The 9,455-nt window shown below is 34.8% G+C and overlaps 1 pseudogene; it reads right to left on the reverse strand.

The window, feature by feature from the left end:
• Positions 1–4,565: 4,565 nt before the first annotated feature.
• On the reverse strand, positions 4,566–4,652 carry LOC126692781 (small nucleolar RNA Z102/R77; annotated as a pseudogene).
• Between the last annotated feature and the right edge of the window lie 4,803 nt (positions 4,653–9,455).

Consider the following 9,455-nt stretch of genomic DNA (forward strand, 5'->3'; position numbering starts at 1 on the left):
TGCTTGAATTAAAGTTTTGAGCTCTCGAACCGTGTGCCGGTTCCTATGCCTGCACACGTTCCAACAGAGCCAACTCATTTTTGCCGGTGGGGCTGGTGATCAACCACCACCGTTGGTGGTAGGTGTTCATCGGTGAAGGGACATTTAATAACTTTGCATTTTGGAGGAGTGATGGAGTCAGAGTGAGGAAGGGAGTTTCGTTTTCCTAATGCTAGGTCAAGCTCCTGATTATCAGAGATGATAGAGGGCCTTTGGATGCGAGCCCACTTTTTTCCTGCTTGGGCCTGAATGGACGGGATGGGTGAGTCCAGATTCGTTATGTCTCTCAAAGGGAGAGACTGAGTGGGCTTGTTAGGAGCTCTATCCGAAAGTGGGCTAGGCTTGACATATGGCATTGACTGGACTCCTTTTGTATCGCTAGTTACTTCTTTTGAAAGCACTGAGTGCATGTCCATCCTATCAAACTAGCAAATTCCTTTATCAATCTTCTAGATTAAGCGCTCAAAATCCGTTGAGAGAGTAGATTTCGGAGGGAGATCCGAAGCTGGAAATTCTGAAATGATCGAAATAGCGGATTTTTCTCTAGGCTGATCATGGCTAGCCAAAACTTTGCTGAAATCATTAATTATCATTGGAGAGGGAGTTGATGTCTCCAAGACCATCGTATGGACCGCCTAGTGGGGCTAGGGTGGTGGAGCTGCTATATTTTGAGTTGGGTTTTCGATTCTTTTCTTCGTAAAGAACCTCAGAACTAAAACTACGTTCTTATGAGAGGCTATGAACGGATGAGCTCTAAGCCACGACCTAAACTGTTGGTCTTCGGGCTAAAGGGAGCCTTCACTGTCTATCCACGTCTCACAGTCTTTGTCGTCGTGCATGAGGCATCCACACTAGTAGCATAGGTTGGGGAGACATTCATACTTAAAAGATACCCAATGTTCTTTATTGTCATCTAGGGTGATAAGCCGATCTCGACAGAGAGGTATGGAGATATTAATGGAGACTCTCACTCGGATGAAACTACCTCTGTCACAGTCGGGGGGATCTTTTAGGTGTTGGATCAAGCCTATAGGCTCGCAAATTTGTTATGCTACCTCTTTGTTTCTGAAACGCAGTGGTATGTCGTAGACTTGCACCCAAAAGGAGACCCTGTTGAAGTCACATTCCTCCAAGGATGTGTCCTTCATATATCTGGAAAGCACCATTAAATGTTTGTCGAAACTCCACGGTTCCGATGATAGAATTTTGTCCACATCTACCCCATTGTCGAAAGAGAATAGAATTATATGGTCACCATTATTCTTTATCTTAAACCCTGCTTTAGATCTCCATAAGGGTGTGAAAGTTCTAGCAATGGCGTTGATGTTTAGGGCGCGCTTTGTCAGAAATCGTGTTGCAATAATGTGTTAAGTGACAACCTGTTCTTTCTTCAATATAAGACGTAGACCTTTCCTATCAGATAGTGATAGAGAGCTCCAGTACTCAGGGATGGCAATGGGGCGAGGCGGGGCTAAAGGATGGGATCTTTGTCCCTGCCCCGCATGGATTTTTCTTGTCCCATCCCCGCCCTTTAAGGCCCCGCGAAGACCTGCGAAACCCCACCCTATACCGTAAAACTTTATTTCTTATTAATTTTCCTTACAACTATTACCATTTTTTCAAATAAAATGACATGTTTCAATATTAAAAATATACTTGAAATTATAAATAAATTTATCCTATCAAATCAAACTAATTTTTAGCTAATACTAAATAATATTATCTAATAAATTTATTCTATCACAACAAAAATCTCACAGTATGACACAATAAAATAATCCAAACTCCTAATACATAACAAAATAAAAATTGCCAAGTTCTTTAGAAAGAATCTCCACTTTCTTCCATCATTGTGACACCACTTTCTTCTTCATCATCATAATCATCTAGGATATTTTGGAATGTATCTTCAATTCCATCTATGGTAGATGAAGAACCTAAAAAAAAGATAAAATAAATTCAATCAAACAATTGAAAAATATAATAAAGAATGTAGCAACATAAATCATTGCATAATTAAACTAGTTAATTTAATTACCATTAATTTCAGCCAATAACCAATTTTGAGCACACATTAATGCCTCCACAGTCTTTTGATGAAGTTTAATGCGATGTGGACTTAACAATCAACCACTTGTGCTAAATGATGACTCTGAGGCAACAGTTGACACTGTAATGGCAAGGATATCCCTTGCAATACGTTGCAAAGTAGGATACTTTGGCCCATTAGATTTCCACCATGCCAAAATATCAAAATCCATAGTTCTTGGCATTAAATCATCCTCAAGGTAATGGTCCAACTCCAATTTAATATTCTCACCCCTTTTTTTCTGACTAAGACATCTTTCAAAATCCATAAAGGAGTCATCAACTTGCGGATCCTCTCCCACACAAGGGCCATGAGTACCTTCCCTACCCATTCTCCCATAACTGTTATCACAAATCATTTCATAACAAATATCTCTAACCCTTTGAATTTCATTATCAGCTTCATCACCATAAATTATTGGAAAATAATATTCTAACAATTCAATATTATATCTTGGGTCTAAAATGGTTGCCACGACCATAACACCATGAATCACATTCCAATAACAATCAAATTTTTCCAACATTTTAAATGCCATACTCCTAATCACATCATTCGCGCTTATAAACCAAGAATTCAAAGCTATTTTTATTTCACACACCTTAGGAAAGAAAAGATTAGTTGTAGGGTATGAGTTATCTGAAAATAGCTCTGTAACCTTGTGAAACACTACCAATCTCTCACATATATTACTTGCCATCTCCCATTCTTCCTCCGTTGGAATGCACTTATAAGATGACTCACATATGTTCAATCGATAAAAAACATTTTGATACTTTATAGCAATAGAAAGCATGAGATAGGTAGAGTTCCAATGAGTTTTACAGTCAAGGGCTAGTTCTTTGGTACATTCAACATATGCTTGTCGGGCTATCTCTTCAAACTTCTGCCTTCTCTTTGTTGATGCAGTCCAAAATCCCACACTTTCTCAAACCTTTTCAATGCATGATCCAATTACATCCAAACCATCCTGAACAATCAAATTAAGAACATGTGTTGCACAACGCATATGCAACATTAATCCACGCATAATAAGTGCACCACGTTGAAGCTTATCTAAGATAATCTTTATAACTACATCATTGGTACTACTATTGTCCATAGTCATAGTAGATAACTTCCTATCAATATTCCACTCCAACAAAGTATCTAGAATGACACTAGAAAACACTTCTTTCGTATGTGGAGATGGCACATAAATAAACCTTAAATGAGAAATTTAAATAATTAGAACCAACAATGATAAAAGTTCATAAAACATTTGAAAAGAATTTAATTGAAACATAAAAATGAATATATACTTTAAAAAAAGTACCTTATAACTCGGCTTTGTAATCTCCACAAACCATCAATGAAGTGTGTTGTTACAACCATAAACCCTCGCTTTTTGTTTTGTGTAGTCCACATATCAGTGGTAATAGAAATTCTACCCTAATTCTTATCAATTTCATGCTTTGATTTCTCCCTTTCTTTCTCATAGATGCTCAAAATGTCCTTCTTGATTATGTTCCTAGAAACCATCCTGAACAATAGTTGAAGAGAAGTTGAATATTTTCTAAAACCAATGTGGTCAACAATAGAGAGGGGATACTCATGCAAGATGATCATACGAGCAAGTTCATTTCTTGATACATTTTGATCAAAATTATAAGCATTCACACTGGCCATTGAATCCACTTTATTTTGATCCCTTACCAAATTTTTTTGATTCATATCCCTAATGTCTTGAAACTTTCTCCTTGGACATATTTTCACTGGTCATGCAAATGTTTAGTGCCATAATTGGATCCCCTTACTAGCAATTTCTTACAATAATTGCACTCAGCCTTGTCTTTCTCATCAACTTTCTTTCTCTTAAAATGATTCCAAACAATTGATTTGTACTTCCCCTCTTCTTGAATTATTTCATTGCTAGGTTGGACTGCCTAGACATCGTATGGCATATTCAACAGAGGTGATGATGGGGTTGCATTATCTTCATCTACTATCAAAGGAAATTGATTGCTGCCATATGGATTGGAGCTACCAATGTTTTCATGTGAAGTCATTTTTTTCCTGATGTTAATTTAACAACTTAGTAATGGACAAACTATATTTCTCCAACAAAGATAATATAAAATAATGGGAACGAAAAAGAAAAAAAAAATCCTTGGCAACGTCGTTAAACAATTAAACTATATTTAGCAACGTCGTTAAACAATTTAATTAAAAAATCATAGCACCAGCAGCACATACACAAATGATATTCATATTTCTTTGGCCTAAAAAACACTAAAACAAATCTCCTTTATACTAAGTAGTGAGCATTATTTAATTCCTCCCATTTTGTGACTATTTCATAGAGAATGGGACAAAGTTTCAAACTTGTACCTTATATTTTTTAATAAAAATACAGAAAACAAAATTAAATTGTATATAATTTTTGTGTGGAGAACGAGAACCATCAGCTAGAGCTAATACATGATTGATGCCATCATATTGGCAATCAAACCAATAGGGAAACATATTCCTCATCATCTCGTTCTCCATTCACCACCTCATATTTCTAACAGGAAAATTCAAAAACAAAAACTCAGCTAGCATAAAATAGATATGGATTTTGACAAGCACAAAGAATGACACACAAAATTACAAAAACAATGACACAGACACAATACAAATATTTAGAGCCTTAGACTCGTACCTCATTAAAAAAAATATATATTATGTTCATGATGAAAAGTAAGTTGAGAAAAACGTATGAATCATGAATGAAATCAGTAATTCAATAGTATATAAATTTGTTTCTAATAAAGACAAAAAAAAAAATTTTAAAATTGGTACCTTATTTTCAACTTTGCTAGAGAGAAAAAAGAGGTAGAGCCACGTTAGGTAGAATAAAATAAGCTGATGATATTTTTGTTTAAATAGTAGGGTTTTAGGGTATGAAAAAATTACATTTTAACCCTTATTAATGCGGGGTGGGTCTAAAAAGTGTAAACCCATCCCTGCCCTGCCAAGTGGTGTGGGTCTAAAATCTCATCTCATCCTCGCCCCACCGTCTTTATGAGGCGGGGAAAACCCGCCTGGGGGGAAGGGGGGGTGGGTCAAGCGGGGCGGGGCAAAATTGCCATCCCTACTAGTGCTTGGTCAGTTTGTCCATCCCTTCGTAGAAAGGACGAGGAACTTGTATGTGTTTCCCAAAACCCCTTAAAAGAAAAACCACTAGCCTTAAGATAACACTGTTAACTCAAGGGAGTGAGGAACAATGACCCTGCACGCATTATTTAATATAAAATGCAAATTGAGAATATATTAACTATATAATAAATAAAATAAATTGAAATCATTGAAACTATGTTTGATGAGTCGCATGTCAAAAATAAATTAATTTTACAACTTATGCTACAAAGATATATTGAATCATTTAGTAAAAAGAACTTTAAGAAAGTGTGTAAGTTTTACCGTATTAAACACAAAAATTCTTCTCAATATATATATAGAGTTTTGTTATATAACCAAAATTATTAAATAAATTTTTAAGTTTTATTTTAAATTATTTAAAACTTTTGTCAATGGAATTTTAGTTGAAGTTCAATTTTAAATCTCTTAAACTTAGGTAATATAATTTCATTTATAATTAAATCATTCAATTCATTTAAATTTGTAACCTTATGGAATTTATTTTGATTGTGTTGTTTATACAAAATTTTTGAAAGTCATGGATTTTAAATGTCATTGTATGCGCCCCAGGGCGTCACAACCTTTTTTAATGTTGTTAAGCGTCATGTGACTATTTACAATTGGGTGTAGCTTGATGTGGGGTGGGGTGGGGTGGGCGGGTGGGGGTGGGGGCGGGGAACATAAGTATAAAGTATGTCACTAACTCAATAATTGGGCCAAGCCACTAACTCAGGGATTAGGCCATGAATGGGAGTTGACAATTGGCTTTAGTCTCATAATTGTTTTAAACCCTATGCATAATTTTAAAGAACCATATTTTAGGTCTAGAGTTATAGTGTGGACTTGAGAAAGTGTTAGGTAGCCAAATTCACCCAATCAAATGAATCGACCTCCATCAATATACGTACTAGCCTTATTATGCTTATGACTCCCCTAAAATTTTCTAATCATACAATGATTTCAAAACAAAACATTTGAATCACACAAGCAAGACACATTTATATATTGCTACGATTAGCCCTATGATAATATTTCTAGCATATATTTCATATCTTAGGCATACCACTACATATACATACACACACACACACATATATATATATATATACATGTGTGTGTATACATATATATATGAATGATAAAACAAAACCATATAATAACATTTAAGCAATCAAACAAGAATGTTTTGAGTTTCTTTTAAAAGACATTTGTATGTATGACAAATGTTGCGTATGCAGGCCTTCTAGGGTGCTTAGAGTATCTTCAGAAGATTAGCTAAAGTCATTTTTTGGAGAGCAAACCCAAAAAATAAGCTCCAACAAACTCTTTAATAGTAAAACTTTTCCAAATTTTTTCTGACGTTGCTATGGTAGTTCTCTTGATCTAAAGAACACCGTAGCAACTCCAAACCATTTTTCTCATATAAAATAATCCACACTTGAATAAATTTGAATAAAAAAATTTAGCACAGTAAATTAAATTTTCCGCATTTATTTCAACCTCAATGGCTACAAAGACTCCAACACACAATATGAATAAAATACAAAATGCATTCTAATCATAGAAAACTCTTTCTCATAAAGCTAATAAAATCAAAGCAATTTAAAAATAAAAATAAAAAATCTAACCTACAATATCTAGAAATAGAGGACAGAGGACGATGACTATTTTTCTCTCCCTTGGTGGAGCATAGTGGTGATTTCCCCTCTATGTGATGAGAAGATGAATGGCATGTTTTAGTGTTTTTAGTCCAAGTGAAAGAGAGAGACACTTGGAGATAAAGGTAGACCAAAAGGTAGAAAATGAAAAGCAATAATGAAAATAAAGAGGAGAAGTAGAGATATAGGTAGATGAAAAGGTAGAAAATGAATATGAAGAGGAGAAGTAGGGATACGAGTGTGGAGGAGAAAAAACAAGAGAAAAATAAAAGAAAAAGAACAAACGTATGGATGGAAAAAGTGAAGAGAGAAGAAAAAATTAAATAAAGAAATAAAAAATTAAATTTGAGAAATGTTACCATAATATTTTCACAATAAATTTTATATAGTGAGTTGTTATTGGTACAGTTGAGAAAAAAATAATTTTAGTAATGGGTTCAAATTAAAACACATAACAACTTACTACATAGGAACATAACACTTCTCATTAACATTAGATGAATCCTACGACTCATTATATCATTGCCACAAGTGCTACACAAGATTGTTAAAAAAATATCACAAAAAAATTAAATATTAAAGAAAGAATGAAGAAATAATATTTAAATAGAATAGGAAAAATATAGAGAATCTGTTGAAAAATGTATTTGAAAAAGTAGATAAGTAAAAGGTAAATGTAATTGTTCACTGTTCAAATAGTACAAAAATTTGGAAAGGTTACTGGAGATGCTCATGCTCTTATGTAGACTCATGGAGATACAGAGTCTAAGACATAAACTTCTACCGTAATTTAGAAAGAAAAAAATAATAATAAAAAATAAAACTACATTTCTAATCTTAATATGTTACTGCCTTACTATCAGTCAACTAAATTAAAACAAAACAAACAAATTTGGGAAAAAATAGATAAAAAGTGGAAAATAAACAAGAAATAAAATGAAAACTTACCTTGACACAAAGACTCTTGAAGCTTGACCATTCCATTCAATCGATAAGACACAAAAAATTGGCCAAACATAATACAAAAGGAATTAGAAAAAATAGTTGACTGGTGGATGAACAATCTAAGGGAAGTTTTGGTTGATTTGAAATGTTAACAAAATAAGCTAAAAATAAAGAAGTCCCTTCAGTCTTTTATCTTCACATTTGTAGTGATTTTTTAAAATATAATTTTTGCTTAAAATCCACGATAGGGGTTAATATGGACTTTTATAGGTGGAAATCTATGTGTTACTCCTATGGTGGTAACAGAGGAGATGAACCAAGAACTTGTGGCACCTTTTGAGAGAGCAGAAGTGGAAATTGCCTTAAAACATATGGACCATTTAAAAGCACCTGGACTAGACGGGATGCCTCCACTATTTTTTTGCCACTTTTGGTTGGCCATTGGTGATGAAGTGGCGGAGTCTGTTCTCACTTGTCTCAACACAGGCTCAATACCACCATCAATAAACCGGACCTTTATCACTCTCATCCCAAAGGTCAAAAGCCCGGTAAGAGTTTCAGATTACCGCCCTATTGCTCTTTGTAACATTCTTTACAAGCTTATTTCTAAGGTGCTAGCAAATAGACTCAAAATTTTTTTACCTTGTGTTACTTATGAATCTCAAAGTGCTTTTCAGTCTAGTAAAGCAATCACTGATAATATTTTGGTTACCTTTGAGACTTTGCACCATATGAAGAACCAAAAATCCAAGAAGGGGGGCTTTATGGCTATGATGTTAGACATGAGTAAGGCGTATGACTGGGTGGAGTGGTTTTATTTGGTGAAAATTATGGAGAAATTGGGTTTTTGTGAGAAGTGGGTGTCTCTTGTATTGGAGTGTATTAGCACTGTGTCATACTCAATTTTGGTGAATGGAGAACTAAGGGGGGATATTAGACCTTCAAGAGGTCTGAGGCAGGGGGATCCTTTGTCTCCATATCTTTTAATGTTATGTTCAGAAAGGTTGAATAGGATGCTTCAAAAGGCAGCAGCTGATGATTGTATAAGGGGCTTCTCTTTATGTAAGAGGGGGCCAAAAATCTCACATTTATTTTTTGCAGATGATAACTTGTTGTTTTGCAGAGCCTCTTTGTTAGACTTGCAGGTTATTCAAAATATTCTATCATTGTATGAGAAAGCATCAGGCCAAAAGCTTAATCGGGAGAAGACAACCATTTTCTTCAGTAAAGCAGTAAGTGAAGATACCAAGACCCAGATCTCCAATTATTTAGAGGTACCTGAGGTAAAAGCATATGAAAAATACATTGGCTTACCAGCCGTGGTGGGGAGGAAAAAGAAAGAAAGCCTCAACTATATAAAAGAAAGAGTATGGAGCAAACTCCAAGGGTGGAAAAAGAAGCTTTTGTCTCAAGCGGGTAGAGAGATTTTGCTCAAAGCGGTGGTGCAAGTAATTCCCACTTTTGCGATAAATTGTTTCAAACCACCTGGGGGCCTTTGTGATGAAATTGAAGCTTTAATCCGGAAATTCTTTTGGGGACAAAAGGAGGGGGGGGCAAAGAAA

The sequence above is a fragment of the Quercus robur genome, chromosome 1 (assembly GCF_932294415.1).
Source record: "Quercus robur chromosome 1, dhQueRobu3.1, whole genome shotgun sequence".
Classification (NCBI taxonomy): domain Eukaryota; kingdom Viridiplantae; phylum Streptophyta; class Magnoliopsida; order Fagales; family Fagaceae; genus Quercus; species Quercus robur.